Source organism: Canis aureus, chromosome 27 (assembly GCF_053574225.1).
Source record: "Canis aureus isolate CA01 chromosome 27, VMU_Caureus_v.1.0, whole genome shotgun sequence".
In the NCBI taxonomy this organism is placed as follows: domain Eukaryota; kingdom Metazoa; phylum Chordata; class Mammalia; order Carnivora; family Canidae; genus Canis; species Canis aureus.
The window spans coordinates 15073959-15099571 of record NC_135637.1 but is presented as its reverse complement, the minus strand read 5'-3'; the positions used below and the strand labels follow the sequence as shown (position 1 = coordinate 15099571).

Sequence of the window (25613 nt, the reverse complement as noted above, 5' to 3'; positions counted from 1 at the left end):
CGCCCTCCTGGGCCCGGCCGCCCGATAGCTTATCGGGCCCGCTCGGGGGGCGCCCAGTGCTACAACCGGAAACGCGGCTGGAGGCCAGTGGATGCTTGATGGAGCGCTTCAGGCCAGGGTGCACGCAAGTGCGCGCTTAGGCTGCCAGGGCAGGCCTGCGTCCATCCCCGCGACCAGGTAAGGCATCATCAGGTGGGTGGGGAGCAACTGACGGTGCCTCCACCCTCAGGGCAGTGTTCCCTCCGGGCCTGGAAAAGGCTGGTATTTTATGAGAACCAGAGCGGGGGAGGGGCATGGAGGTGGAGGCAAAAGGCAGGAATGGCAGGGGTCAGTGCAACCTGGCAGCCAGAGGGCCTCAGGGTAGGGATGTCGTGGGGTGCAGGGGGAGGAGAGGAGGTACTAGGACAGAGGCCGTGCCCCCCAAGTTGTCAGTAAGGGTGCGCCCGGGAGCCGCGCCTGACTTCCTGGGCGCGCTGTCACTTTCCCACGGCTGGGCTTGACAGGCTCCAACCAGGAGCGGTGTGCGCTCTGTTCCACTGCGACGTTACCACGCATATGGGGGTACCTGCGTGTTGGGGTGCGAGGGCCCGTGGTAAGAGGCTGATTGCGTTGCATGAGGTGCATGAGAAGGTGACAGGGATTTGGAGTCTGAAGCCCTGATGCTCTCAGGTTTTTACTGTGCACTCTCTGGCTAGTAGCTTAACTTCTCTGGGCCTGTCCTTCTCATCTTGCAGGGACAGATTCTAATAGCTACTAAGTGGGTTGTTGGGGTTTAGTAAGGTGATAATTTGAAAGATCGTTTGAAAATAGAAAGAGGCTTATTTTGGGTGGTCTATGCTTAGAAAATTCTGGCACCGTCTAGAGTCAACTGAGCAGCACAGCTGCCTGGGATGTGCGTTCCCCTGGATGGGGCCCCAGGTGGGATCAAACAGGTTGAACTATGGCCTGCTTCTGCCCTGAACAGGTGTCCCCAGTCCCGGGGAAAGATGTCTGGGGAGAATAGCACCCGAGTCAGTGAACTGCAGAGAGGCTTGCAGACGCCAGCCAAGTACGCCTTCAAGGCCTGTAACTCCAGCACCCACCCTAAACGAGCAGCGAGCTGCTGCTCAGGACTGGGTCCTGGGAGATTGCTGCCGATCCCGGCCCCCAGGAAGGCCTCTCCAGGGCCCGCCCTCACACTGATCCAGTGCGCTCCCAATGCCCTTCCAGTTCACTCGGGACAGCCGGGACCCGCAGGCAGACGCGCAGACAGACAGACGCCGCGGTGCCGGGCGGTCTCCGGCTGTGCCCGGGTCTGCGAATCAAAGGAGGGGAGTACTCCTGTCACCCTCTCCCCCTGCTCTGCTCGCCCTGGCAACACTGAACGGGGCTCTGACTGGTCAGCTTTCGGGGCTGAGCCCCCTCCTCAGGCACTGCTCAGCGTTTGCGCTGCATCTCTTCGCTTTAAGCAGGGGACCTTCACCTGTCCAGGGACCCCAGAAAATTATATGCAAAATCGACTACTGAAGTGCTTTTTTTCTTCTTTGGTGCAGAGAAAGGCCATCTTTTTATGAGCTTCTCCAAAGGTCTACATTCTACGGAAGGTTAAGAACCTCTCTTCCGCACCAGGACTTCAGGGTTTTTTTTACCCTTCGTGCCAGGTGGAGCGTTCCAGATTGGGTGTTCTTCTCCTGCATTCACTCTCAAGGCAGTTGGCTGTGAGAGACAGCACAACATCAGTGCGTAGACATCTCAAAAATGTTCCTTCCAAAAGTTTAAAGGGAAACTGACTGTAGGAAAGGGCTGCCACTGCCATCAAGGTCAAGGCAGCTGGTTAGAGGCTAAAAGCCAAGCTCAGGCCCCCTGGCCCTTAATCTAACACGGGGTAAGAATCCCCAAGTATCATGAGTGCAAAATGGGGCCCAAATCGACCTCCAAAATGCCCTAGGTTACCAGGGTGGCCAATGGTCATTGTTACTCTTTAATGACACGTACTAAGCTGGTTTGAAATACAAAAACTTGCATAGAGCGAGTGGGAAGGTAAAAGGCCCTGCTTAGCTCTTTCCTTAATTAGTGGGCCGTTAACCTTTCGGATGACAAGGTATCCACAGAGAAGCTGATGAAAACTATGGATTTTCTCCAGAAAAATACACCAAACGTTCACAATTTCACAAAGAGCATCCAGTGCTCTGCAGACCTTTGACGGCCATCCGTGTCACTTAACTTCAACGGAAGGGAAGATCGCAGCTCCGGGCAGAGGCTAGTTTGGGGAACATCCTTGGGGACCGTGTCTCTCTCGAAGAGACTTGTCCCCAGGAGTGTGTGGGATGCCCATCCACACACAGGTGCGCACACACACACACACACAGTCGGTCAGCAGACCCACCCGGGCACACCTTGCACAGCCGGCCCCGCATCCACAGCCGAGCTGCGGGTAGCCAGGAGAAAAGTTCAAGTCGCCAGCCCAGGCTTAGCTGAAAAGGTCTTTAACACCCCAGCCCCTCCAGCCTCATTGTTTATCCATCTGAGCGACTCCCCTTCCCTGGCCGGCTCCCACCCCCACTTTTCTGAGGTTGACTATAAAAATAAACTATTTTTCCTTGTTAATAAATCTCCGCCCGGCGCCCTCTTTTAAAGAACTCCAAAAAAAAAAAAAAAATAACTGCGCCCCGCGCGAGCGAGCAGAGAGATTAATCTCGAAGCAGGATTTATGTGGCGCGGGCATCCTCAAACAATTGGAGTCATAAAGTGAAATGAGATTCGGAGGCGGGTGGGGGAGGGGGAGGACCTCGAGAACCACAAACACATTTGTGTAGCTAAACAATGTGGAAACTCTTAAAGACCCTTTTTTTGCAGACATCTTGCAGCCACGGCGCTTCCCTGTCAGCCCGCGGGAAAGGGAGAGAGATATATTAACTGAAGACACAATCTAAAATTACTTAGGGGTTTTAAACATGCGGGCAATGGGGGCGGGGGCGCTGATAAACTGTTGTCCATATTTCCTTCTCTCGGTGTATTATTTCCAAGATATTTCACCCCGTCACAATGCCCCCTCCCTCCCCACCCCTTCTTTTCTCTCTCCATTCATTATGCTGACGAGCGCGCAGTGGCCGAAGCCAGGCGGGACTGGAGACCCGCGGGCGGGATCTCTGCTTGAGCCAAACGCGCCGGGCGCAATTGTGCCAGTGCGTAAAGATGCGGGTGGGGCGCACAGAGCCAAGGCACAGGGTCTTGGGTGGGTCACATCTGTCTATGGGTGACCTTTCTCGGGACCCTTTTCGTTGTAACCTGTGCCCACTCTAGATTCTTCCGGGCTTGAGGAATTCCAAGCAGTATTTTAATATGCAGCGTTGGGCAGGAAAGCAGAAAACCCCTTTCTTTTGCCTCCTGAGTTAGGGCATGCGGACACGGCGGCCCAAGACGTTAGGGGTCCGAGCCCTGATCCAGAAGTTTAGAGCCGCTTACAGCCTCCTTCGAGCGTCTGGGCTTAGTCTGGCTGGACTGCGCGGCTCCAGATACGCAGCTAGGGGAGAAGCAGATCCCCTGTGCGGTTGGGAGGACTTGTGTAGGGTTGTCTTAAAAGTCTGGAGAAATAGGGTGCGATGGGCTTGGTGCTCATCGTGCCCTAGATCCGGCCTCTAGAGCACAGGACTCACACACTCATGAAACCCCCGCATGAACCAGGTGGTCTGAGTTAGTGTATTTAAGCTCCTGGTTGCTCATCTGTAAAATGGGGATATAACAGCCTCTACCCCTAATAATTGTCAGGCGAGTAAGTGATCATAAAGCTCGATGAAAAGCATAGGTGGCCCATGAGTGTCAGATATTTTTGTGGTTTTCACTTATTATGACTGAGTCGTGAGAGCCTGGCAGGGGCCACAAGGCTGCTCTGTTACTCTGCAGAGGGGACGCAGGCCAGAGAGAGACATTCGGTGTCCCAGAGGGGATGATGATACAGTTAAGATCGGAAGCCTGATTTTTGGATTCATTCATTGATTCAAGAAATATTGCATTGTTTTCAGGCTCTGCTCTGGGCCCTGGGGACCCAGCCGTGGCCAGGAGGGTCCTCTCCCCCTCGCGCAGCCCGCCCATCGCTGGGGGAAACCCATGTTGAAAATAACCCTGCCTCCTTCCGTGCCAAAGTCTTGCCTCCGCAATTCGCAATTCGGTAACGCCTTTCTGGTCACAGCTGGGGTGCTGCAGGCAGAGCCCTGCCCCCAGGGGGCACACAAATGTGGAGGGCACTAAAAAAAAAAAAAAAAAAAAGGCAACCTCAGAGGAGGACACAGCGGCCGCCGCTCAGCGCCAGCCTGTGACCAGCGGCGCAGCTTTGCCTGGGCCGCCGGCTGTGGCTGTCGCCCTTGCGGGGCGGGCGGCCAGCAAAACATTTCCAAACGTGTCTGGGCCTGATTCCGGAGTGTGAGGCAATCCCTCTGGCCCACGCTGCCGGCGGACCCTTTATTTAGGCGCGTTTCAGCCGGGCAGTGCTCGTCAGCGCCACTTATGTCATCTTTCTTGGGTCCGCGCGGGGAAATCTGCTGTGAGCGCACCCAGCGACCCTCCCCTCTGAGTGGCCCCCACTCTGGCTCCTCCGAGCTGAGCCGGGGATTTGCTCCAGGGGGCCTTAGCCGCCACCGCGAGGCGATCTCGGTGCCGGCGGCGAGTGTGGCCCAGGGGGAAATTCCAGCCCGGACTGTGCATTTTGAAATAAAACGAAATACTCCACTAAACTTTTTACGGAGATCGCCACCTTGTTGCAGAGTCCCCCATCCGATGCCCCTGGCATTATACAGGCAGATTGCCAGTTAGGTTACATCGAATTGTCCAGAATTTCTTGGCTTTGCCAACCTGTCAGAGTCTGCTCTTCTGGGGACAACTGTCCAGATTACGTTAGCAAGACTGAAATGTCCCATCCTCCCAGCCTTGACTCTGAAGGATATACCGGCACTCAAAATTTCCAGATACTTCTGGTGTTTTTTGTTTTTTTTTTTCCTTTGCCAAATTTCCCCCGGCTGGAGTCTGGGGTGGAGGAAGGAGAGAAGGGTCTGGTGATGAGGGTGGTGAGGAGGAAGGTCACCTTGGCTTCCTCTCAAAGGAGGCATCATCGAGCCACCTTCATGGCCTAGGGAAGAGCCTCAAATTTGGCACCAGGTTTCCCATGGAGCAGCACGCATCGCCCCCAACTCCCTGAGACTCACTCAGAAATAGAAAATTAAAGCGTTCCTTCTAATCTTGCAGACACTAGCCCTCTAAACTTTGCTCCAAATAGCCAGATAATTAAGTATCTATGGGAGAGAGGAAGCTAAACCCCCCACTTCTGGATCATTGTCTAATTTCTTCAGCCCCGTTTTTCCCAAGGAAGGTGTAGATCCACGTTTTATCTTGAAAGGCGAGCACAACACAACAAAACAAAAAGTCCAGTATTCGTGCCTTCAGTTTAAACAACTCCCTGCCCGCACTTAGCAGCGGTGCGCCACCTCCAACCCCAGCGGAGGCGGGTTGGGGACAATTCGGTCTACTTTTTCAGCTTCGGAAACGTCTATCAGATCTCAGCCTCCAGCGGATACCGTTTTGCTGCCGAGGCGCCAATTTCTGACCCTTTCGTTTCCTGGAGGGCCCCTCCAGGGGAGAGGGTGTCTCTGGCATCTCGCACCTCTGGCAGAACCCAAGGATAGCAGCCCTTTCTACACTTACAGAGCCCAGTGAATTCGTCCGTGAAGTTCCCCAACAATTTGGGTATTTGGAAAGGAAACCCGGCTCAGGGCCAGGGGTCGAATCATCTAGGCGGGCTGGGGCTGGATTCCTTTCCTGGGTTTTTATTTCTCTGGTGTGGAGCTCTGCCTGGCAGCAGGAGGGTCTGAGAGGCAAGGCGGAAAAGGTCCTCTCCCCTGGGAACTCCCAGAAGACCTTGATGGGTTATTATCCTCTGGTCCCGGGGGACATTTTTGAGGACACAGTGACCCCTGGGCTTTCGGAACTGGAGGTAAGGGATGAAGCGTTGTCCTGTAGTTGTGTTCCAGGGGGTGACCCTCCAGGGGGTGACCCTCCAGCCGCCCATAAAGAGGAGGGAAGGTTAGGGTATGTGCAGGATCCATTCTCTGCTCTGTGGTCCCCAAGGAAGACTGTGGAACTGTAACCGAGTCACAGGCAAGGCCCATGACCACAATCATGGTTCCAGTGACTGGACTTAGGACTCCTGGACCTCCTTCCCCTTGGAGAGGAGATCCAGAGTTTTTATTGCCTTTAACCAATCCTCTCACTAAAGCCTGTTCTCCACCAGCAGTCTTCCACCTACCTTTGGACTCTGATTAAACTGGGATGCCACAGGGTGGGCTTGGGAATGTAGTTATCAAATTCAAAATCGTTTTGGAGTCCAAATGCCGGACCTGAAACTCTCCGCCCCTCATTTGCTGAGAGGCACGGGGCAAACTCTCCAACCTCTCTGAACCTCCTCCTCATCCATGAACCTTGATAACACTCCTTCCCTCGCAGGGTTGTTGGGAGAAGCAAGCCACGTGTGCCCCGAGTTCCCAGCCAGAGGGTTGCAGAGTGCAGGATGGCAGCCGCTCGGCTCAGCCACGCTGTGCCCCTACAATAAAATGCATCTATATTGCTGGTCTAGTCCAGAAACGGCAGCGTGCGGTGTGGGATATCTTCCTACCGAGCTGTGAGGGTGGACGTTTGCTTCTCACCCCCCTACTGCTAGTCTTCAGGCTCTGGGTTCCAATCCAAGCCCTGCCCCTTTCTCGCTGGGCAGCGCTGGGCAAAGGCTTTTCCTCTCTGTACCTGCAGTGCGCAGTGGGAGAAACGAGTCCTGCCTCCAGGCTCTTTGTGGGAATCAAATAAGCCAGTAGGTGCGCGGGGCACATGGTAGTGAGATTGAGAGATACAATATCACAGCACGTCGTAACAAACACATAAGCACAGCCTAACACAATATACACATCCTAATGGAAGGTAAACGCAGTATAATATCGGATATTACGATGTGTTATATTGTATTATAATTCTGGGCACACGTGTGCGCCCTGGGAGGGACCGCCTTCGCCAGGACATGCTTCGCCACTGCAGTGCCCGTGGGGGACACATGGGCTTGCTCTCCCACTTCTCCCCAGTGGTTGCCGACTGGGGTTTGCAGCGCGCGCGCCAGCCTTCCGTGCAGCGCGAGGACTTTCGCTTTCTCGCGGGGGCGCTGCCCTGGGCCGGCTGCACCCCGCCCGGGGAAAGGTTCCGGAGGCTCTCGGACGCTGGGGAAACCTCAGGCGGGTTTGGGCGCTCTGCGGCGGCAGCCGGTTATTGGAGACCCAGGGGACCGTGCGTCCGCGGGAATTCGAAACCGCGCGGCGCGCTGCGGCGCAAACGCTGCTGGAGCGCACCGACGCCGCGGAGCAGCATTTGGGGGGAGGCCAAGAGAGGACCCGAAAACACCCACCCTCTCTGCTTCCCCGTGGGTGCCGGGACAGAGCCCGCGTGGGAAGCAAGGCGGCTTTTCTTTTACGCGCTGCTTCTCGGGACTTAGGCGGTCCCGGAGATGTGCAGCCTGGCCAACCACCGAGAAAGGATTTTTTTGGGGGGAGCCCTTTCTTTGGCTCTGTTAAGGCATCACACTTCAGCACAGTTGTTTGCAGCGGTAGAATCATTGGCGCGAACACTAAATCACTTGCACACGGAACAATTTGCCCAAAGAATTATATGCGCGTAGAGGTACTAGCGCAACCCCATATCGTTGGCACGTCGGAATTACTTGCACATCAATAATCGTTTGCCCAGGCTTTTCGCACGTTCCGAGCCACGGATAATTTGCGTATAATTATCTGTGGACAGAATCTTCTTTGCGCACACAGTTATTTGCACGCGCCTCGGCGGGTATACAGTTCATTACATACACGCGAATGAGGGCACGCGCGCGCCCTTGCACTTCTGCACAGCTTTGGCACGCACCCACACGCTCAGACCTGGGGTGGGCGTTAAGCGTAGCATGCGATTGAGATCTGTCGAATCGGGGAAGTCCCGGAGTTTAGAGGGGGGAAAACTCTCTCCGGTCCACGCTGGGTCTTTTTCATCGTTGTTCTTTTTTCCGGATAGAGGTCAGAAGCCAGATAATTTTCCCGCTAGGAGAGACAGAGGGACAAAGGCCAGCCCGCGGGTCACCAGTTTTGAATAGAGGTCCAGGAAGGGTTTTAGGGTTCCGGGCAGCGCTCTGAGCGCAGAGCTCTGGCGTGGCCTCCCCTCCTCCCCTGGGCCCCAGAGCCAGGTGGGGCCGGGAGGGACCCACGGCCTGCGCTCGGAGCCCGGGAGTTGTGTTTATTTTCGAGTTATTCTTGGCCGCCGTCCACGCGATTATTTGGAGCAGCGCAGGGACGTTCGGGGAAAGCTGGGGCCTTGGGGGGTGGGGTGGGGCGGGTGGGGTGGGGTGGGGTGGGGGTCCCTTCGCCAGGCCCCACGAGTTTTATGGCGTCGGAGCTCCGAGGGCGAAATTACAGGCGGAATCAAAATGTGTAAATTATAGGTTTGTGTTGTAAAGAGGCCTCGGCGCGCCCGCCGGAGAAAGGCGGTTGTGGGTTCCTAGCGGACCTGAGCCAGCGCCGCGCACCCCTGCGCCCCGGGCGTCTGCGCGCTCCGTCCCCAGGTTCGGGCCCCGGGCGCCCGGGACGCAGGCCTGGGACTCCATCCCACACCGTGGGGCCTCGCCAGCCCGGACGAAGAGGACCCGCAACCGGGGCCGCTGGCGCCCCTGCCGCGATGGCCTTTGAGCTGCAGCTCCACGATGGGGTTTTGGCAAAAACGCCTTTCTGCGGCCAGCCGAGCGCGGAGCGGAAGCTCCTTTGAGAGTTCAGATGTCTGCGCCGCCACAAAAGCGGGTGGCAGCAGCCCGTTGGAAAGAACTGCACAAACAGCGCAGTTCAAAGCTCTCCTGGCTTCATTTTCCATCATTTGGCTCCTCGGGGTCTCTTACGCTTTCGCCCGTCTTATCTCTTCTTTCCCCCCCTTTCATCCCGTTTTCCCTTACCTTCGCTTCCTCTCCCCTCTCCCCTTCCCGCCAGCCTGCCTCCCGAGCTTCCTTCCTTCCCTCCTGGATCCCCTCTTTCCCATTATATGCTCACTTTTCTTTCTTTTTTCCATCAGTTTTCCCTAGTTGCAGGCTTTCAGACCCACCCTCTCCCCGGACTTTCTGATGTCTTTTCCCTTTTCATACCATTTGGCATCTCTCCCCCTCCACCCTGTTTTCCTCACTCTCCTCTTCTGTCTCCCTCCTTGCTTCTTTCTATTCTAACTCTCAGCTTCTTCGCTTAGCATGTGCTGCTGTTGAACTTAAACATTCTTGATCATGGAAAAACCCAACTGCAGCAGGTCGCAGTGGCCTGGAGAAAATCAAAAAGGGGAGGAGGACATTTTAAGAACCATCCAGAAGTCTTGCATTTGGTTAGCACCAGCCCTTCCAGATCTGCTTGGGCTGGAGAGGAGAGGCTGAAAGATTATTAAGTTCCACAGTCATCGGGACTGACCATTGGGACGAGTGGCATATCCAGTTACCAGCCCGTGCACCCTGTGTTATTGCCCACATGGGCATACCAGGCTCTGTGCAGGTCTGCTGCCCATTTGATTCCCACCTTTGTTCTGAGAGCCCAGGGAGAAAGCCTCGCCAACTGTTAGCAAGAACTGTTAGCGAGAATTTCAAGAAGACAAACAAACCATCCACCATTAAAATCCTTCGAAGACCACCTAGCTCCCTTCCCAGAGGACAGATTTCTATTGCCCCCAACCCCCCCCCCCAGCCTACACCTTCCCCTTCACAACAGCTGTTCATCCATTGTTATATTTATTAGGTAAATATAAATCCCATAAATACACCGGAATGAAAAGCGTCATGTTCCATAATTTGCTGTTCAGAGCCACCAACATTCATCTTCCAACCGTTTCACTTCTTTGGTTTGACAAAGAGGGTAGGAATTCCACACTCTTGCCCCCTTTCGTAAGTGATGAGAATATTAACATCTGACCATGCTGCCCCCATAAGTAGCCTCCACCCCATCTACCTTTCCAAAGCTTCCTTATTAATAAGAGGTCATTTCCTCCCCAGGCCTTAAACTCCGCCTGCAGGGCAGACCAGACAGGGAGAAAATGCTGACATCTCTGAGTAACACTGGGGTGATCATAGCCTCCTGCAGGGAGAGGCTGGCTGGGGAACCATGTTGGGCACTCGGTGCTTCTAGAGGCAGAAAAACAGGTGCTCCTGTGTGCAGATTTGGGGGGGCTGGCTTTAGGAAAGAAATACTGGTAGCACACAGTTCATTTCCCAGAGCATATGCTCTCTGTGTCTGGCTTTCTGGAATGACCCAAGCAGCTGGCTGATGAGCCCTATTTCTTTAAGTCATTATTGCCTAGCTTTCTTAAAGGTTAGAAACCAGTCAGATTGGTAAAGATGAACATCTTTGATTAATACACCACGCTGAGGGGTGTGGGGAATAGGCACTCTCAGAAGTCATGAGTAGGGAGAAGGTGGATGGTACAGCCAACATGGGGAAAGGAGATTTGGGATATCCATGAAAAATAGGAGAGCAGGACCCTTTGACTCAGAAATTCCACCTGCCCCCCCAGATATCAACCCTACAGACGTCATCCTTCATATGCAAAATAGCGGATGTATAAAGATATTCAATGCGGCACTGATTTGACAGCAAAAAAAAGTGATAGATTGGTTTTCATGAGGTTCTGATTAGATGAACTATGGTAAAAGGAATAGTAAAATATTATGCATGTGTAGAGAAGGCTGGGGGGTTTCTGTCAATACAGGTGAGAAGAGATCTCTGAGAAAGAAGTAAAAAAAATAATAAAAGTGAGGGGCAGAGCGGTTTGTTGCCATTTGTGAGAGGAAAGGCAATCCTTTGGGCTAACACATAGACGGGTACACAAGACACTGTCACCCTGCCTCCTTTCTTACTTCCAGAGTCTAACTGGATGGACGAGGGGAGAGAGAGAGTTCCTTTCACTGTACACTCTTTTTGTACTTTTGCAGTGGTTTTGCCTTTTGCATAGATCTTGCCTATGCCAGTAGTTTCTTTTTAAGATTTTTAAAAAGATTTTATTTATTTATTCTTGAGAAACAGAGAGAGAGAGATAGAGACACAAGCAGAGGGAGAAGCAGGCTCCATGCAGGGAGCCCAACGTGGGACTCGATCCCAGGTCTCCAGGATCATGCCTTGGGCCAAAGGCGATGCTAAACCGCTGAGTCACCTAGGCTGCCCAAGATCTTATTTTTAAGTAATCTCTACACCCCATGTAGGGCTCAAACTCACAACCCTGAGATCAAAAGTTGCAGCCAGGCGCCCCAGAAGTAATTTTTAAATGAACTGATAAAATACTAGAAAATGGTTGTTGTCCTTGTGGTTCTTTTTGTTTGTTTGAGATTTATTTAGTTAGAAAGGGAGAGAGAGAGAGAGAGAGCAAGCAGCAGTTGAGAGGCAAAGGGAGAGAGAGAGAGAGACTAAAAACAAGCTGACTCTGAGCTAAGTGCAAGACCAGATATGGGGCGTGATCTCACGACTCTGAGATTATGACCTGAGCCGAAACCAAGAGTCAGATGCTTAACCAACTGAGCCACCCAGCCACCTTTTTCTTTCTTTCTTTCTTTCTTTTTTTTTCTTAAGATTTTATTATTTATTTATGAGAATACACAGAGAGAAGACAGAGAGAGAGGCAGAGACACAGGCAGAGGGAGAAGCAGGCTCCATGCAGGGAGCCCAACGTGGGACTCGATCCGGGGTCTCCAGGGTCACGCCCTGGGATGAAGGCAGGCGCTAAACCGCTGAGCCACCCGGGCTGCCCCCTTTTTTTTCCTTTAAAGATTTATTTATCTCGTGGTTCTGTTCTTAACAGCATTCCACCCCTGTCCCCCCCTTCTCTGCTCCCCGGCTTCAGCATAGTAGTCACCATCTGATGAACACTCACTATGAGCAGAGGTTGGGGCAGGCCCTTTAAACACATCTCATTTCAGGGGTGTCTAGGTGGCTTAGTCGGTTAAGCTTCTGCCTTTGCCTCAGGTTCATGATCCTGGGGCCTGGGATCCAGCCCTATCTCAGGGATCCCTGCTCCTCTGCCCCTCCCCTTTGCTCATGCTCATGCTCATGCTCTCTCATTCTCTTTCTTAAATAAATAAGTAATTAAAAAAAAAAAAACCACCTCAGAACACCTGGGTGGCTCAGCCAGTTAAGCATCTGCCTTCAGCTCAGGTCATGATCCCAGGGTCCTGGGATCAAGCCCCACATTAGACTCCTTAATCAGTGGGGAGTCTGCTTCTCCCTCTCCCTCTGCCTGCTGCTCCCCAGATGCTTGTGCGTGCTCTCTCTCTCTAATAAATAAATAATCTTTAAAAACAAACAAATAAAAAACAGCCATCTCACTTCATCCCCATATCAGTTGTGCCAAAGAAGCATCCTTAGCCTCATTTTACAGGTGGTTAACCTGAGGCTCCAAAGGCCAACCTCCTGCCCAGAGTCACACACTTAGCAGGATGCTCTCAAATCCAGATCATGTGTTTCTGAAGCCTGATAACTGCAGCTGAACTGATCCCTGTTTCAGCTTCCCCTTCATTTCCATGCCCCCCCACCATTCACAATCAATAAATGAAAATAAGATGCTTGCAGGAGGACAGCTAAGTCCAGACCAAAGCAAATCAACAGGTTCTACTGCAAATCCAGACAGTTGGCCAGAGCGCACACGGTGGCAGATGGCGCTGAGGTGACTCGACAGACACAGGAGTAAGTCAGGCACGCCCCTGAGCTGTTCACAGGAAACCCACCCGTGGACTGGGTGCTTCCAAAGGATTTGGTCCTGAGCCTGCCCTTCTCCCCTGCAGTTCCCATAAATCCTAGCAGGCCTCTGTTCCCGGAGCCAGCACTAAGCCCTGAAAGGTAATGGGGTGTGAGCATATGGCTTCGAAAATTGGTCGGTTAAGATCCGGATGTGGGGCTAGATTCCTGTGGGGCTCCCTTAAACATAGGAGCTGGGGGCCGTTACCGAAATTCCTCTTATCTGAGGATTGGGCTTCTGCATGTGATGCCTTCAGACTTCAAATGCATTCCTTCCCCACCAGAGCAACGCCCCAGGAAGATACCAGGAATCTGATTTTTTTGGCAGATGGGACTAACTCACAGCCAGGTCAGCGAAGAGCTCTTGCGAGCCTAAGATGTCCAATTCGCTGCACACCCAAGATGCTGGAATGTGTGTTAGTTTCACATCTGCTTGTATATTGTAACAACTAAATTTCAACTCTTTAAAAAGTTATATAAGGAGAGGCGCCTGGGTGGCTTGGTGGGTTGAGTACCCGACTCGGTTTTGGCTCAGGTCATGATCTCAGGGTCCTAAAATCGAGCCCTGTGTGGCGCTCAGTGCAGAGTCTGCTTGTCCCTCTTCCTCTGCTCCACCCCTTATTCTCCCTCTCTCTCTAATAAATAAATAAATTTTTTAAAAGTTATATAATGAAACTACGTCTCTTGTCACCCCTCCCCACACAGTCCAGTTTCCTTCTTCCCAGGCAGTTCCAGCCTGTGACCACTCTCTTGCCTATTTTCTGGATAGAATCTATGCACAATTAATTTCTTCTGATTCGAATGGTAACCTTTCATACTCAACCTGTAACCTAGGTGGCTAGGGGGTGAGATCCCAGGTGTCTGGCTCCATATCTTGAGCTATGACTTTTTCTGCTCTGTGTCCTTGGGCAAGTTCCTGAACTTCTGGACTGTCTGGGTTTTCCCATCTTTAAAATAAGATTGATACTGGTACTTGACTTAAAGGTTTCCTTTGAGGATCAAATGTGACAAAACATGCCAGGCACCCAGGATTTTGCCTGGCACCAAGAAAACATGCAATTAATATTAGCTTTTAATGTTAGCTATCAATATAAAAGCAAATAATAAATAACCATGGTCTATTCACTCTGTGTTGCTGTCCCATTCTTCTTCACAGGGTTCCTTCCTGATGTAGGTCATGGGGTCTTAGCCTGTTGCTAGAAAAGTAACTGAGGAATGAAGTTTTTAAGGAAGAACCTTACAACCTACAACATTTGAAAAAGGAGAAAGATGCTAAAATTCTCTAATCCTGGCTTCCTCCCAATGGGGAGAAGTGGTGTACAAAGTAGAACTGGTATTTCTGTTATTACAGGGGTGCGTGTGTGTGTGTGATAACAGCCGTTGAAGCAAATGCCTGAACCCAGAATCTGGCCACTCTGAATGTGGGCAGACCTCAATAAGGAAGGAAGTTTGCATTAAACTTGAAAATGTTTGTGGTCATATTAAAAAGTAGGGTGGCATTTACAAATTTAAGGCTGCTGCACAAACTATAAAAGGTCTATTGACTTTTGAAATGAATTTTTCTGGCTAAAAATCTGTTCCCTTTTATAAGTGTGTTGGAGTATTGTTTATTTAAATTAATCCTATCTTTGCGTAAAGTATTGGTGTGGCCTCTGCATTCCTTCAAGAGAGCAGCTTGAAGGTTGGCAAAGGGGGGTGTGTTAGCGGTCCAGGGAATGGTTGAAGGTCTCTATACTTTATGGAGACAATCACGATCTCTGGCTTCTTCTCCGGAGATGTATTTTGAAAATGACTTCCTAGTTCTTTACAAAGATCATCGTACATTTAGACGGTAAATGATGTTTTTCTTTTTTGGTCATTAGCAAATATAATCCATCCTTCCTCCCTACCAGGAAAGAAGCCAAAAAAATAGGAGGATAGTGAGTGAAATCACAAATATGCTGAATGTGAGCTTCTCATAGTAACATAAACAGACTTTGTGGGCCTCTTCTTTATACTTGGAAAAAATTCTTTAAATACAGAAAAGTGCACTGATTATTATATCTAATGTCCATGTACTTAACACCCAGAAAGAAAACACAAATTAACCTGTGGTCATATCTGCCTCAAATCCTTTTTTAAATAACGGAAGTAAAATATTATAAAGCCAAAGTGGTTTTCCCTTTTCTTTTTTATTCATGAGAGACACACAGAGAGAGGCAGAGACATAGGCAGAGGGAGAAGCAGGCTCCTCTCAGGGAGCCTAATGGGGGACTCCCAGACCCAGGATCACATCCTGAGCCAAATGCAAATGCCTAACTGCTGAGCCACCCAGGTGCCCTGGTTTTCCCTTTTCTGATACCATTTTCCTCCTCGTATCTCCTCCCCTCCTTAAATCTAACCACTCTCGTAATTTTGGCAAAAATCTGCAGTTACATTTTTATACTTTTATAAGATATGCATTTCTCCCAAAGTGATATAAAAATTGAGTTTGTGTTTTTTTTTTAATTTGCATGAACCCCATACTGTGTATACAGTTCTACAATTTGCTTCCCTCCTCCACATCATATTCCTGACAATTGTATTTCATTAGTATTGATAAATAGATATAATATATAGTTGCAAATATCATAAATATATTTCACTCATCCTCATTGCTACACAGCAATTTATTATATAATGATAATTGTAGCTAAGGCATGCATAGCATTTTCCAGGTGCCATGTAGTTTATTTAAAGTATTTATTAAATGAATTTATTTAATGAGTTCTCAACCTATGAGAGAGCTGGTATTGCTACTTCATTATTTAGGTAAATAAACTGAGGCATACAGGAGTGCCTTGGCTAGCTCAGTGAGAAGAGCATGAGACTCTTGACCTCAGGGTTGTGAGTTGGAGCCCTATGTTGGATATAGAGATTACTTAAAAGATATTAAAACAGCAACAACAACAGCAAAAAAATAAAACAGCAACAACAACAACCTGGGGCATCTACGTGGTGCAGTTGGTTAAGTGATTCTTGGTTTTGGCTCAGGTCCTGATCTCAGTAGTGAGATCCAGCCAAGCATTTCAGACTCCCTGCTGAGCGCAGTCTGCTTAAGTTTCTCTCTCCCTCTCCCTCTGCCCCTCCTTGTCTCATGCTCTCTCTCTCTCTCTCTAAAATGTATAAATAAATCTTAAAAAAGAAACCAACCCTGATGCATACAGAGTTAAGTAACCAGCCCAAGGTCATTTTCTCTGTTGGTGGATATCTTGAATGTTTCCTCCCCACCCCCCCATCATTATAGACAGTAATTTGCTTTATACCTGCATCTTAATATATGCCAGTTACTATTCTCTGTGCAAGAGTTTTTATCAAGTAGAAGTCCGAGAGAAGTAAATGCTGATACTTAGAGTGCATACACTGTAGGTTCTACTAAACATTTCCTTTTTTTAAAAAAAAAGATTTTATTTACTTATTTATTCATGAAAGACACAGGCAGAGGGAGAAGCAGGCTCCTCACAGGGAGCCCAATGTGGAACTTGATCCTCGCACCCCGGGATCATGCCCTGAGCTGAAGACAGGCGCTCAACCGCTGAGCCACCCAGGCGTTTCATTTACTAAACATTTTCAATGTCATATTTGTATGTGTGATCTTGGGCAGCCTCCACCTTGCCGATCCTCAGTTTCTTCCTTTGTAAAATGGGGACATACAAGTTGGCTTGTAAGGGTTGAGGCGAAAAAAAAAAGGGTTGAGGCAGACATTGAGAGAGATGTACATGGTTGTGGAGTGGTACTAGCAGTACTTGTAGCTGTTATAGTCACTAATAGGAATATTACTGTTGCATTATATTGTGGCCCTGTTGGCCAGACTCTAGTCAAGGATACATAGTCCAGAGATGCCTGGGTGGCTCAGCAGCTCAGCATCTTCCTTTGGCTCAGGTTGTGATCCCAGGGTCCTAGGATCAAGTCTCACATCAGGTTCCCCACAGGGAGCCTGCTTCTCCCTCTGCCTATGTCTCTGCCTCTCTCTCTCTGTTTCTCATGAATAAACAAATAAAATCTTAGTGAAAAAAAGAAGGATACGTAGTCCGAGGTTGAAAAGTAATTGTTAGGACACAACAGAAAAACTCTTAGTTGTTGTCTCATTTTATAAGATTGAAAATAAGTCACAGGAACTTCTATTAAATGCTTCTATCAAACTACACCAAACAACCTTGAGGGCAAAAGATGAAGCAGATACCTGAAATACAGAATTGGGCCATTCTGGGCCAGCTGGTGGTTGCTGTGGGACCTTAGGGAGACCACTCAAACTTTCTGGGTGTCTAGTTCTCCAGATCTGAAGGAAAAATAATTATACTTTCTCACCTGGCAAAGTAAGGCTGTTGTGAACAAATATAAACGGGCAAGTGTGTGTGTGTGTGTGGGGGGGGGGGCGAATGAATCCTTTTTGAATTATTCAAAAGATATGATGTATATTTAAAGATATTATTTTCTGAACCCTAGGTTTGGCTGGGCATCCAGAAGCCATTTTCCTGTTGCATATACATCTGAAACATTTCAGAAAATTGTATCTTAACTTTTGGAATTGGGTTTCCTTCGGAGATAAAGAAAACACGTTATATTAGCGCGTTACGGGATTTTTCTTGTTACTACGCCAACTTCCTATTCGTGAAAATATTAGGGCTTTGTTTTCCTACAGAAACAGGCAGTAGAAAGATGGGAGTGAGGGGCAAATACACAAACGTGACTCCATTAAACAGTTGTTTTGCAAACTATTGGTTGCTTGATGGAATTCCATGAGTTGTTTCCAAGACCTGTGGCTGACCGAATTCAGTATCTTTGTCTATCTGCCACCACTGCCAAGATGTTAACCACCCCCCCAACTCGTTGTGTTTAAGATTTCTTCAATCAGTTATCAGCTAAATTCAGCTTCTTTTTATGTCAAAAATAGCTCACTGGTAGCTTGAGTAAAGCCAACTGGCATCTCTTCAAACTGGTTTGTCTGAGTCTTGGAGCCACAGGAAATGCTCCGTCCTGCTCCTAGCTGAGACCTCATTGATGTCAGTTGGAATGGGGCCATTTTCACTGGCTAATAAAGCCCCAGAATCCATGGTGAAGAACCGATGAAAGAAACTGGCTGCTGTGGGTTGCAGGGAAACAATACAACGTACCGTTTGGGGAAAGAGAGAAGGTCAGAAGGACACTGAACCAGGGATCCCAACCTGCTCTTCCAGCCAAGTCCTACTGGTATACTGGCTACCTTGCTCTTCCACAGGATGATGGTGTGGGGGAAATGGGGCTGGAAAGAGACAGAGGGTGAGTAAGGGAGAGAGAGAGAGATTGAAAGCAAGGAGGATGAGGGAATGGATGTGTCTTATTTGTGTAAATCAGCCAGGAGAAGAACGTAGAATGGGTGTCCCTCAAACACAAAAAAGAGCGTTGGTGCTCTCTGGCAGGGAAAGTTCTAGCACATCAATCGGTTATATGTGTGGTGATTGTGCTGCGTCGGGCAGCAAGTAGGACCTTGTCATTACTGGGTGTTGGGTATTAAATATGTTTTCAGGAGATGCGTTTTAGGAGGGTGTCAGGCTGACAAGGAGTGGCTGTGGCGGCTTTTGATGTGTTTGTACAAATGTGTATGTTACGGAAGTCACTCCTTCCCAGATTCAGTCGTGGTCAAACTCACTCCAGGATTTTTGCCATGCGCAAGCCCTGCCCATCCAATTTTCTTTTTTCCACCCACTGTTCTAAACCTGAGTATCCACTTAAACCTGAGTATCCACTTTGGGCTCGTCCTGAGCAATCGTGAGTTTGGTGGGTGAGTTGACTTTAGTTTATTTATGTATTTTTATTTAAATTCAATTGACCAATATATAGTACATCATTTGTTTCAGATGGAGCATTCAGTAATTCATCAGTTGTGTATAACCCCCAGTGCTCATCACATCACATGCCCTCCTTACTACCCATCACTCAATTTTCTCATCCTCCTACCCACATCCCCCTAGCAACCCTTAGTTTGTTTCTCAGGATTGAGTCTCTCATGGTTTGTCTTCCTTTCTGATTTCTTACATGAGTTTACTTTTTTAAAAAAAAGATTTTGTTTATTTACCCATGAGAGACGCAGAGAGAGAGAGAGAGAGAGAGAGGCAGAGACATAGGCAGAGGGAGAAGCAGGCTCCACACAGGGAGCCCCATGTGGGACTCAATCCCAGGCCTCCAGGACCATACCCTGGGCAGAAGGCAGGCGCCAAACCTCTGAGCCACCCAGGGATCCCCGAGTTTACTTTTTAATAACATTCAAATGAATGTATAAATATTAACCTTGTTTTCTAAAGTTCATCTTGTGGGATGCCTGGGTGGTTCAGTGGTTGAGTATCTGCTTTTGGCTCAGGGCATGATCCTGGGGTTCTGGGGTCGAGTCCCATGTCAGGCTCCCTGCAGGGAGCCTGCTTCTCCCTCTACCTGTGTCTCTGCTTCTCCCTCTGTGTCTCTTATGAATATATAAATAAAATCTTAAAAAAAAATAAAGTTCATCTTGTTACACCTGAGATCATTCCAAGAATGCCACAATTGGGTAGATATTTTAGGGTGATGCTGAAAAATCACAGGGTTTGACGTCAGCCAGATCAGATCACAACCCTGTCTCTCACACTGAACGGTTGTGTAACTTTGTTCGAGTTATTCAACCACTTTGAGCCTCAGTCTTCCCATCAGCAGAATAGAACTAATAGTGCCATCTTTGATGGGGCTTTTGGGAGAATGAAATGAGATGGGGACACGTTACGTGTTTGCACAGCGCCTGGTACATAATAAGCTCCTTAACAAGTCAGTAAAAGCCTGTCACCGGCTGAAATGTGTCCTTCAAAAATTCATATGCTGAATTTCTAACCCATGGTAGCTCAGGAGGTGACTGTATTTGGAGATCAGTCTTTTAAAGAGGTACTTAAGGTAAAATAAGGTTATTTCAGGTGGGCCCTAGTGTGTGATGCCTGGTGTCCTCATGGAAAAGGAGATTAGGACACAGATAGAAACACACACAGAGGGAAGACTACATGAAGAGAGGCCATCTGGAAGCCAAGGAGAGAGGACTCGGAAGAAACCAGCCCTGTCAACACCTTTACCTTGGACTTCCTGCCTCCGGAGAGGTGATAAAATAAATTTCTGTTGGTTAAGCCTACAGCTTGTGTGAGGTACATGGGCTCTGGCAGACAAGTTTCAAGCAGATAGAATATATATGCACAGGAGGCTCCAGTTTATAGTCCTGGTGATGAGCCATCTGCAGAAATGGATTTAGGCTCTCTTTAGATTCAAGACGATGACACAAACCACAAGAAATAGTAGTGGAAATTGCATTGAAGAAGTACTTTCTTGCTGCCTTCTTGGCAAGTTCTTAGAAATGTTGTCATCCAGGAATATGGCTATCACACTGGGAGGGCGACTAAGCGCCAGCGATTCTAAACCATTGTGATTTTTTACGTATAGATCCTTGGTGAAATGCAGTCATTTTTAATCAGGCTGAAATGTTCTAAAGAGCTTCTGGCCTGGATTCATGGTTCAAGATGCAGTTTGCGTTGTCAGATGTTTCTAATGGTCTCCTGGGCCTGAGAAATTAATGTTCATCTAAGAAAGTGTTTTCAGCTACTCTCTCTTGGCACATGCCACTAACCACCCCCACCTCACCACCACATGCCCTTCCAATCACCAGCTAGACTATTTATATGATTTAATGAATTCCAAAAACATTGACTAATTATTATCACATACCACTGTTAACACACTTCACTCTCCACAAGCTGTGAAGCGGTTGGCAAGGTAGGGCATGCAGTGTCATATACCATTCCTCCCCTAAGTGGATGTGTGATGGTTTGATCCCCATGGAAACAGTAGTCAATGAAGGAGGGTGAACTTGGCCCCTTCAGGCCAGAGTGAGATGGGAATTTGGATCGGTGGAAAAAAGAGGAGAGGCTATTTCAAGGAAGGAGGAGAGGTTGAAAAAAATCAGATGGCATCATAACAGTTCATGTGTCCATCCTTTTATTAGACCATGGTGAGATCAATAAGAGTAGGGACTGGGTCTCCCTTCTCATTACACATCTGTTGTGGAGCATGGTACCTGCAGCATAAGGGTCATATGATATAGGTAGTGATAATTGTCAGGATCCATGAAATTCTCTGCATACCTCAATTGACAGAAACACAACTCAAACTGGCTTAAGCAAAAACATTCAAAAGGAGAATGTTTTACTGGTTCATTAAATTGAGAAGTCTATCGGAGTGTTGGCTTCAGGCATATTTGGATCAAGGACTTCAATACTGTGTCAGTGCTCGAATAGTTTTCAGTATTTTTAACTACTTATTTGGACATGTGTATAGATCTCTATTTACCTCTCCCAATGGGTAGAATCTATCATTTACTTTGAAAATAAAGACTCGCATGGTCTTTTCCAGAATAGCATTTGAGAGAAAGCTAGGGATGATATAGTTGATGTTGAACCATGCAGGCCTCTTATTCATTTGTGGTTGAGCAGCATGACACTAGAATATGAGCTTCTTGAGGGCAGAGATGCTTATTGATTTGGGTCACTGCTGTAACCTCAGTTCCAAGAATAGTGCTAGGCAAACAGTAGACTGTTGGCCAATATTTAAATTACAGGCCCCTGCATGGTGGCCTTGGGGATTGTTTTAGAACAATGTGAGGTTAGGGGAACCTGGGTGGCACAGTCGGTTGAATGTCCAACTCTTGGTTTCGACTCAGGTCATGATCTCTGGGTCCCCCCATGTTGAGCTCTGTGCTCAGCACCAAGTCTGTCTGAGATTTTCTTTTCTTTATTTTTTAATTGAAGTTTGATTTGCCAACATATAGTATAACACCCAATGCTCATCCTGTCAAGTGCCCACCTCAGTGCCCGTCACCCAGTTGCCCCATTCCTCTGCTTGCCTCCCCTTCCACTCACTACCCTTTGTTCATTTCCCAGAGTTAGGAGTCTCTCATGTCCTGTCACCCTAAGTTTTCCCACTCATTTTCCCTCTGCCTGAGATTTTTCTCTCCTTCTTGCTCTGTCCTTCCTGTCCCCTCCCCTCACTCTCTCTCTTTCTAAAGTAAATAAATAAATCTAAAAAAATTTTTAGGGGCACCTGGGTGGCTCAGTGGTTGAACATCTGCCTCTGGCTCGGGTAATAATCCTGGGGTCCTGGGATTGAGTCCCACATCAGGCTTTCCAAGAGGAGCCTGCTTCTCCCTCTGCCTATGTCTCTACCTCTCTCCATGTCTCTTATGAATAAATAAATAAAATCTTAAAAAAAAGATTAAGTTTTTTTTTTTTTAAAAAAAGAATATTGTGGGGCTAGATCATCCAATGAATTCCAGGTATAGCTCAGATCTACATCTATTGAATGTCTATTGGTTGGTCCAGAGAAATGGATAGAAAAAATGTTCTCAGTCTTAGACACGTAAGGCCATAACCAAATGCCAACATTTGAGCCAAAGTGGGGGCAGGGGGTTTTAAAGGAGAATAACAATGAACTAAGGTTTAGTAAATTCAGTCCCATGAACTCCTTGGTCTGATTCGCCACATAGGATTGCAATCATATCGCATTTCTAGCACTTGTGCCAGGCACTCCACAGCCTTACCTGTAACCCTTGCATTAGCCCTACAAATTGGGTGCTCACTGTTTCATCTTTTCAGATAAAGTCACCAAGGCTAGAAACAACCTCTTCAGTATTGGTCTTTTCCTATTAAAGGCCAGAACACATTGTTGTGGGTTAAGGGAAGCACGTTTTCACAGTTCTACACATGGACCGCAGAAAGGAAGAACGGTAATTTCACTACATCTGGTAGCCCTCTGTCAGTGGTGTGTTAAGTGTTATACATGAATATTTTATTTAATCCTCTTGGCAATCCCAGAAGGGTGGTATTAGTATGTCCATTTTGCAGAAGAGGAAACTGAGGCTCAGGGAAGTTTGGTAACTTACCCACAGTCACCCAAGTCTATGTGTCTGTGCTCTGAACCATCCCACACAAATGCCCTTCCCAGGGGATCTGAGTACTGGGCTCTCTTGAAAACATGCTTTGGCACTGAGAATCCTTCTCCTACCCTTGCCATTCCCCAACAAGCGCTTGGCCCAAGCCCTTTTCACATCACACTAGAGCCTGCTAAATGCTTTGCCATCCTTCTTCCTCCAGGTCAATGAAATGAGACATTAGATAGTGCATGGAAGTGTTGCCATAATGGAGTCCAAACAAATGTCCACTGAATCCATGAGTGGCCACGTGAATGCACCCTCCCGGGCAATTGTCCAGGGTCCTAAGATGTGGAAATCTCGGATTGTGGCCGGTGTGAGTGACTACTGGCTCAACCCTCTGGCCCTCCAAGCAGATAGGAAGGACTCTCAGCCAGAATGTGGACAAAGAGCTGAAAGGCCCAATTTCAGGTTTCCCAATCCTTAAGCAAGCCACTTTGACTTTTGGGCCACTGTGAACTATCTTCATAATCCAGCAGGAGAACTGTAAATTAGTCCTGAGCAAGAGTGCCCCCTTACTGCTTACTAACATCTGGGGCAGGCAGGCAGCTGGGCATATTGCAACCTCTACTGTGCTTTCCTTTTAGGGGTATGGAAGGGGATATAAGGCTTTGATCTAAATAAACAGAGACTAATATTCTGGAGCAAAGAGGATATTGTCCTTGTGATCCATGCAGGCTGTACAAACATCTTCCTTCATTAAAATCTAAGTGCCTCCAAGTAAATTACTGATGCCTCATGGGAGATGAGTCAACATACAGTGACTCACTGTCTATTTATATAAATCGAGGCATGGCTACCTGTTGAGTGATGAGGATGAGGGTGGGTGGGTGATAGACTCAACCTGACAGCGTACCACTGCACTGTCATAAAACAGTGCCTAGATCTTCCCAGGTGTTTGAACCTACATCCTTGCTTTTGGGTTTTGAGCTGCTGAGGACATTTTACCATCTTAGGTTCTTTCACTGCCACTCTATAGACACTTCCTTTGGGGATGTAGCACAAACTGATGTCTCATCTGGAAGTTTCCTCTTTCTAAAGATATGTGTCCAATATTTCCCTGGAGACTTGAGTTGAGTGGTCTGAAGCAGAAGTTTTGGGGTTATCTGTCTTGCTCAGCAGGGATCAGCTCGAAGTACGTGTGCCATAGTGCATCTGTACTTAAGGCATTCTTCAAAATCCGTATTTAAGCAAGCAGCCAGGGAAAAATGGGGTCAGGGGAATCATTAAGAGTTACTGAGCACTCGGCAGGTTGCAAGTGGTGATACCTACCATTTAAGTGTATGTGGGTGACACATATTACAGAGAGTCATTTAACTATCTCCCTACTATGATAAAGTGAGTCCTGAAATTTTTTTTTTTTTTTTGCGAGTCCTGAAATTATTTTGATTTTAGACATGAAGAAGCCGAGGCTCAGAGTCTGTTAATCTATCAGACCATGTGATCTGTAATTGTCAGTGTTCTGAACTTGAACTCAGGTCTATGGACTGTAAACCACACCAAATTGTCATCAGCGACATGCCAGGCACCTTCGTTTCTCCGAAGCCACTTCCCTAATTCTTTAAGCATCTTCCCTGCATCAAGCTCGTGTTACAGATGACAAAGGTGAAGCTCAGAAGGAGTAAGAAATTCATCCAGGGGCTCATGGTAAAAAGACGTGGATCCAGATCTAGAGCAGCAGCTCCCCTGTTGGTTTTCCAAAATGCCCGCCTCGTAGGCACTGCCCTCATGATGTCCCTCTGACTCACCATGGCTGTGGATTTTAGTTATCTGGACACTGGAAATGTTCCCGTGGGTCTGGGTGTGCACAGATGGTACCGGCCCCCTTGTTACACATGGAGTTGAGTCCCCTCCCAAATTCCTACATTCAACTCCTAACTCAGAATATAACCTTATTTGCAGAGAGGTCTTTATGGTGGTAATTAGGCTAAAAGAGGTCATTAGGGTGGGGCTTAATCCAGTACAACTGGTATCCATATAAAAAGGGGAAATTTGGACACAGAGATGCCATGAAGGGAGAACACCATTGCTGACACCTTGATTTCAAACAAGCTTCCAGAACTATGAAATGATAAATGTCTGTTGTTTGAGCCACTCAGTCTGCGGTACTTTGTTACAGGAGCCCCAGGAAACTAATCTAATCCTAAGGGAGACAGGGAGGATGACTCTGAGGATAAACTGAATCCAAACTCAACTGATGCTCATGGCTGGCAGGAACTCCTGCAGGGGCCACTGGGTGCCTTTGGTGACCAGGGGGAGTTCAGGGTGGCTCATTTCAAACTATTCTCCCTAGAGCAAGCCTTCAGACATGCCTGATTAGGGTCAGGATTCCATTTACTTGGAAAGACGGGCTTGCCTTGGTACTGGCACATCTGGGAGCATATGCCCTGGGATATGTTGACCGGCGTCTACGTGCACATGGAAAGCATCATAGAGACACTTGTAGATATCTGCTCATTTTTAGTTACTGGCTAAATGTCAGATACTGATCTAGCCTGATGATTGCACCAAATGAATCACCGTAGTTCACATTTATGGATTGCTTGCCTGGTACTTTTCATTGATTATCTCATTAAACTCTCGCCACAGTTCCATAAGGGAATACAATTATTATCCTCTTTTCACACATGAGAAAACAGAGTCCTAGAGAGACGCCAGAGCGCTGGTGCATTTGCGGGACAGGCTCTTCCCCCAGCAGATGATCAGCGACAGGGTTCCATCCTCCTAGATTTCTGGGGAATGTCCCCCAAGAACCTCTGATTGGATAGAATTTGGGCACGTGCTTATGGTTGAACCAATGGTGTGGTTGGGGGATGGAAAATGCTAATTGACCATCTGCA

General features: G+C 48.3%; 1 protein-coding gene across 1 annotated transcript in view; it reads left to right on the top strand.

Moving 5' to 3' along the window:
• Nucleotides 1-21: 21 nt before the first annotated feature.
• The window catches only part of TBX5 (T-box transcription factor 5), an 86592-nt gene continuing 61000 nt past the window's right edge, over nucleotides 22-25613 (top strand). Inside the window, exon 1 of the mRNA XM_077875766.1 lies at nucleotides 22-177. The gene's annotated coding sequence lies outside the window, so the exon portion shown is untranslated. The remainder of the gene's footprint in view (nucleotides 178-25613) is intronic.